The sequence below is a fragment of the Sipha flava genome, unplaced genomic scaffold (genome assembly GCF_003268045.1).
Source record: "Sipha flava isolate LNK unplaced genomic scaffold, YSA_version1 248_pilon_pilon, whole genome shotgun sequence".
Classification (NCBI taxonomy): domain Eukaryota; kingdom Metazoa; phylum Arthropoda; class Insecta; order Hemiptera; family Aphididae; genus Sipha; species Sipha flava.
Genome location: NW_020272897.1, coordinates 698,996 through 706,467, shown reverse-complemented (window position 1 = coordinate 706,467; position 7,472 = coordinate 698,996). Strand labels below are relative to the sequence as shown.

General features: G+C 26.1%; 1 long non-coding RNA gene across 1 annotated transcript; it reads right to left on the bottom strand.

Moving 5' to 3' along the window:
• Window positions 1–1,902: 1,902 nt before the first annotated feature.
• On the bottom strand, window positions 1,903–3,051 carry LOC112684308. The gene is made up of 3 exons (XR_003148686.1): window positions 2,916–3,051; window positions 2,647–2,794; window positions 1,903–2,201 (listed from the first exon to the last, which is right to left on the bottom strand). It is a non-coding gene; the product is annotated as an uncharacterized LOC112684308 (long non-coding RNA).
• Window positions 3,052–7,472: the final 4,421 nt, after the last annotated feature.

Genomic DNA, 7,472 nt, shown 5'->3' with positions numbered 1-7,472 from the left:
GGGGGGGGGGGGGGGGACTCAAATATTTTCTTTAATTCAGGCTCAAAATTTACAAGTAAAATTTTTGGTAATATTTATATCAAGTGAATTTTTAATATTTGTGGTTTTTTTTTTTTTTTATTAATCTAATGCCGGATCCACTTAGAATGGTCTTTTGTGTAGTTCTTTTTTAATACCTATCTGTGTTTTGAAAGTTCGCTTGTGTTTTATCTAATTTTTCACTAAGTATGGACTGGGTCTTCAATCAAAATAATATATATTATTTATCGTTATGGGACATATAAACGTTATAAGCAATTGAGCGTTTAACGCTATAAATAATTTAAACGTTATTTAATTTAAGCGTTTAAACGTTTAAAAAATTTTCCGTTTACCATTATTGACAATTAAAACGTTATGAAAAATTTAGCGTTTCACGTTATTTAAATTAATGTAAAATTTTCAAATGTAGTAATACTATACAATAAATCATAATTTTTGTTTCTTAATAAAATACCCATTACTTATATAAAAATTGTCTCGGTCTAAAAATTCTCGTTGAAAACGTAAAATAACCTAACCTAAAAAATTAGGTTATTATAACCCCTCAAATATGCCACTGTTGTGACGTAGCAAACAAGAAATTTAATTTATAGTTTCATAATATTATTATTTACCCATATTAAGTTTTATATTGTTATTATTATTATTCATTATACGTAATTTTCATTACGAACTTGTAATAAATATGTTTGTGTTTACCCACGAAAAATGTGTTTTATTATTATAGATGATTATAATTTCTAACATATTTTCTGTACCTATTTATATTCAGAAGATCCGTCTAAATATAGTATAAACTAAATAATTGACCATTTTGTTTGATGTTAATTCTCATTTTTATATTTAGATGTATTTATATTTGATTATTTCCAACGATGTTATCGCGATCACGAGTATACCATGGAGGGATAAAATAAGCTATAAATAAATACCTTATAGTACCTAGTAATAAAACTTCTTAGAAATAACAACGAAATATATTTTAATTTAAACCAGTCTTTAGGTTAATTTATTGTTTCTAAATAAAACCAACAAACAAAATTAAATAAAAACAAATGCATTTTAAAATATAACAAAATTAAATAAAAAGTAATCTGTATACAAATTAACTTATTAAAAGCAACAACTTTTAAAATTAAAAAAATTGCAAAAGTTAAGCATTAGACTCGTCACCATAAATGAACGGAAATAACTGTTGTGACGATGTTGAAGTACTGTATGAATTGGCTGGGGAACTTAGTTGACGTTGGTACTTATTGTTAGAATCTGGTGGTATTTGATAAGGAGTTTTTGATGAGTTGAATATTTGTCATTTATTTCAGTAATCAACGTGTTTTGCTTCTTTAATCACTTGCAATAGCATTTTTTTAACTGTCATTGCAACACTTTTAAAAAATATATCAATATCATCTTCACACAAGTTTTTCATGCTTGTAACCAACAGTTTATTTTGTTCTTGAATGCTAAGTATGGTATCCTTCGTATCCTTTGATCGTTTGGCCAAAATAATAAAAATCTTATCTTATTTTGACCGAATACGTTTTCCTGCATATGAACTTGATGGCTAATCGGACATGCTATTTTCTTTTTCGTTTTGTTTGTTTTTTTGGTCCTTAGGTTCAATTTCATCTGTAGTAGAAACATTTGACGTATCAGCATCAGTTATGCCCATATTTGTTATAGTAATAAAATCAAAATAATTCAAAAAGATCAACTATAATGATATACTAAATTTATATAAAAATATAAATAAATATGTTTAAAAAGGGTTGATACTCGTATAATAATAATAGTATATTATTAAATATATTTATTATATTTAATATCGATTTATTGCTGTCTGGTACGATCTATTTGTGAATATGGATCAATAATATGGTCTTCTTATACATCCTTTCATAAGTATAAAATTGAGGGCATACAACAAAAGTTCTTACGTTTCGTTTCATTTCAATGTTCCATACCTAGAGAACCACACTCTTCGTATACCCCACTTTTAACGATGCTATCTATTGAAACGCTTGAACAACGCCGTATACGATTAGATGTGTATTTTGCGTATAAGCTCTTCTTAGGAAGTTTTGACTGTCCTACCTTTTTGTCCGATTTTTTTTTTCCATGTCCCTAGTCGTAACACCAGGTCATTAAACACATTTTATCTAAAAACAAAAGTAACTAATTATATAAGCAATACTCCCCACAATAGAATTATGAAAACTATAAATAAATTAAAAATCGATCTGTTTAAATCATCAAACTTCAACTTTTTTAAAAATTACTATAATTCTTATCTTGTTAATACTTAGCTTTAACTGTTATATTTATATTATATATTTTGTATTTCATTATATTTATATATATATTGTAAACTACTATTAGTTCTAACGTACGACTGTCACTATTATAATGCATGTAATTGGGCTTGGCCCGTATAATAATAATAATAAATAAATAAATAAATAAATATATAAAATTAATTCATTTTTTTGGTTTACATTAGGATGTGTCTTAGTACACCCCGTAAATCCATCTATGTAATTTCTGATATACAAACTATTATGAATCAACTTTATAATATAATATAACTTATAAGTATGAGCATACCTTCTTTCGTATTCAATGGTGTCCAAAAATGATAAATTTATTATACATCAATTTTTTTTATATGGAGCAGCTGATCCTGTCGGAAGTTTCTTTTTCTGTTTCAAGTGCGTGTCCCGAATATTCTTCCAGCGTTTTTTACAGCCATCGCCTGTACAATAGGTGGAATGAGGACAAAGAATAAATAAGTAATATTAAAATAAAGTTTGTACGAATATGTAAGTTATTACTATAAATTATAAATAATTAAGAATTATATTTTCATTACGTACTTGATCTTCCTACTTAATCAAATATATTTTTCCAAATAGAATCTCTAATAGTATTATCCTTGTGATATTTATGGCTACTATCGAAAATAAATTTGTTATTTTGTATGAGATTAATTAAAGCATCGTCCTCTGTCGAGAAAAATGAAAATTTTGATATATTGACGCCGGTGTCACAGGCGATTATTACCCCCTATATTATTACCAGGGAGGGGGTAATAATCGCCTGAGGTAATAATCGCCTGTTGCTGTTGTAGATTATTACCTCAGGCGATTAATAACCCCCAGTAAAAAAATGTGGGGGAGGGGGGTAATAATTGCCTGTTGTTGTAGGTAATTATTACCTCAGGCGATTATTCCCCCCCCCCCCCCGGTAAAAATGTTGAGGGGGTAATAATCGCCTGTTACACCAGGCGTCACGACGCAACACTAGTCCGGACTAGTACTGACGCCGAACGCCGCGTCAAACGCGAGTAGCGAAACCAGTCGTACACAAAATGTATAATCTAGGGTATTGGCGTCAGACGTCGCGTCTAGACGCTGCAGGGAAACCGTACCTTTACACATACGTAATCTTTTTCATATTTATAGAAAATGTATTGTTAATCGGCCATGCAAATACGGTAGTCCGGGGGAAATTGTATCGAGTAGTTTCGGATTGCTATCTTCGACGACCGAAACCAATGATTTTATTTTTAGATTACCAACGATAAAAATAATATATAAATATAACCTACAAATATCAACGACATGAAGTATTATTTTAAATTATTAAAACTTGATCGTGTTTTATATTATATTTTAATTGTGTCATTTAAAATTATACCTGTTATGTTATACAACTAAAAGTGTAAGCAAGGCTTACACTACTTATATGCACGCCACGCCGCTGCCCATTGGTATTGGGTTACTTCATAATTTGAATTCTCTGCACCAAATCCAATCACAGCCATGGTTACATATTTACATATGTACTTGATAGATTTTACCGAATGGCAAGATTCAACATTAATGTGTGCTTTGAAAGTTTTTGATAAGATCGGTGATCATTTACAGTAATTATTTCCGATATAGCCCGTGGATAGCGCTTTGAACATTTATCAACCACCATACATGGTGTATTTTGATTAAGTGTTCTATATGGACCATGTATCATGTTTTTTATAACTACCTCATAAGGACTACCTTATAAGCAAGCCAGGATTTATTTGTTCATTAGGGATTTCAGCTGATATGACTTCATCAACTTCATTTGGCCTAATTTTTTCAACCAACCAAATGAAAATGTGTGCATGCGGCAATTCACGTTTCTACCACTCTACAGAATATATCCAGCAGCCTGTCTCACCAAACACACAATGTTTAACAATTAAATCCATTTTATATGTCAATAGTTTTAATTCACTTTTAATTGACTTTTAATTTTACTTTTTAATTAACTGACTTTTTTTTTAATCTTTTGTATGGGAATATAGAAAAGTGTTGTTTTTAGACTTTTTCGAGAAATTTTTTAAATGTTTTCTCTTCGTAAGAACCATCCTCGTACTTCAAGGAATATTAAATATAAAAAAAGAATTAGTGAAATCAGTCCGGTTGGTCTCAAATTTTAGCGAGACTAACGAACAGCAATTATTTTATATATATATAGATAGATTATATTATAATTGTACAATATTGTGTTATAAGCATAGATTTTTTTTTTCGATTTGATTGAATAACGATTACTATTTATCAAGGCTAGGCAAGTTAATGATTTTTTTTAACTCGATTAAGTTAATTTGTACCAATAACAAAAAGTTATAAGTTAAAATTTAATTTTTTATAGGTTACCTCAATTAAGTTAAAAGTTCATACACATTTTTTTAAACTTTTTATTAGTTAGGAAAAAGTTTATTTTTTTATACAACGCTAAATTTATTTCTTACAAGCCCAAAATTAATTTTGTAATGATATGCTCCTAAGCATTCATATAATTTTTAAAATTGAATGTATAATAAAATAATTATAATATTTGAAAGCCATAATAATAAATATAATAATAAGTCGTAAGTATTAAAGATAAGATATTACACACACACGTACACACATACACGCGCGCACACACACAACATCATATATAAGGAATATAGTTTTTTAGTTAGGAGGGACGCGTTCTTTTGTATAGACAGTCAAAGGCGAGCGTAAAAAACTACGTAGATTGTCTATGCAAAAAGACATAATTAGTTGTAAAACGTTCTGTAAAAATTTAAAATACGTGTATTATGAGTGTAAAAAGAAGTTTAAATAAAATTATTAAAAGTGAATAAAAGAAAATGTTATTAATATTTTAAAGTACGAATTGGTTACCATATCTCATTCTTCAAACATCAACCGTGGTTTTAAACAGACAGGTCGGCACAATTACCGGAGAGGTAATATTAAATATTTATAATATAATAAGTAATGATTTAAAAAAAACATATAAATACTTTACTCATAAATTAATATATAAAACTATAATTTTTAAATCATTATAATTTATGGACTATATCTATAAAGTTTATTATACTTTATAAAAATACAGTATTTCCATATAGTGTATTGTATTTCATTGGAGTTTTCATTTTTAAAAAAAGAACAGTAGTGACTTATAACTTTATAAGTAATAAGTTATAAATAATAATTAATACTTAAAAAGCTAAAAATAATAAATTAATATTATTTATGTGTGTGCGTTTGTAATAGAGTATTATTAGTATTACTGATTGTTTAATAATCACAAAATATTTTATTAAATAGATACTTAGTAAAATACTAAAATATTAAAATCACTTTAGTAGCTTAAATTTATATAATTTAATAATTATATATTTATAGTTTATACCCATTATATACAAACTAACTTAAAATTATATAAGAAATTAAAATATAATTAGTTGTAATAGTTGGATAATATTTTAACATATACATTTATTCATACAGATATACTTTATTAATTTATAACATAAAACCTTTTATTAGAAAATATTTTCTGATACATGTATACAGGGTGTTCCTTTAGAGTACAGAGTGATTGGAAAAATATAAAATATTTAATTTTCAACAATTCACGGTAAATATTTTTTACATAAAAACTAAATAGACTGAAATGGTGAAATATAAAAAATGAAAAATAAAATAAATTAATTTAACTTATTTCTTAAAATGAAAAATTAATTCGTTAATTTCACGTTAATTAAGAAATAAATTTAATAAATTAATATTTAAGTTAATACAAATTCAAAAGTAACTAGTTAAATTAAAAAGTTAAAATTAAATTAAATCTTTAATTCGTTAATGCCTAGCCTTGCTATTTATAGCATTTAAAATAAATAATACATTCATTCTATTGAATGGAATGAAAAAAAAAAAATTTTATTCTATATTAGTTATAACTAAAGACCGAATTTATATTCTCTCAAATTACCTTAAATATGATGCTAATATTCTCTAAAAAACCTTCAAATATTCTTATTATATTCTCTTAAAATTCTTAAAAATATGTAAAAATATTCGAAATTATTCAAAAATAATCAACAAACATCAGTATATGGTTTAATATGCATTTTTAAAAAAACTTTTTTTTTACAACTTTCTTTTAATCATGAGGTATATACGTTGCGTATTATAATATAATACTATTGTACTTCAGTAAGAGTAGGAATATAGTAAAAATATTACAGTATATTCTATAGTAGGGGTCGCCAACGTTTTCAAATAAGTGAGCTACTTTTGACATTTAAGTCCCTAGTGATTACCATCCAGGAAAATTTAGTTCTTTAATCTTTAAATTTAATACTCCTATTATCCAATTAAACTGATTATTTTACGCGATCGACCGATAGTGGTAAAATTAAATTTTACAATGACTGATCGACTGATTGACGATCCCTGGTCTACAGTATTAAAATTTAAAAACATTCCTTTGGTATATTTTAATTAAATGTTGTATTAACACTATTGTCACAATATTAAAAATATTGTCATATATATATATATATATATATATATATATATCATATATATATTAAAATATAATAAAACAAAAAAAAATTGGTTAACAAAAGATAATCCTTAAATAATAATAATTTAATACAAGATATAAAATAACAATATAGGTATATATATATATGTATAAAATTCCCAACTTTTGCTAACATTTGGTAACCTTTATTTTTTTAACATAATTGAAACACTTTAGTATTTTTATTATGTTACCCGTTTCACCAGGTATATTGGTTAGTTTGCAGATAACCGTTTGTACAATCTCCAACTATGAAAAAAAAAACAAATATTCTAAAATATGCTAAATGGGCTAAATATTCTTTAACTTATGATATATTCTCAAATATGCAAAAAAACTTTTTTCTACAAACTCAGAATTGAATGAATTGGCCACAATTTTTACTCTCATACAACTGCATAGATCAAGTAACGATATGTAAAAACATATAAATCTGGTCTTTAGTTATAACTTATACTCGTATGAAATACATTTTCGGTATAACACCAGTTGAACGTTGTGTTGAGATGGAATACGTC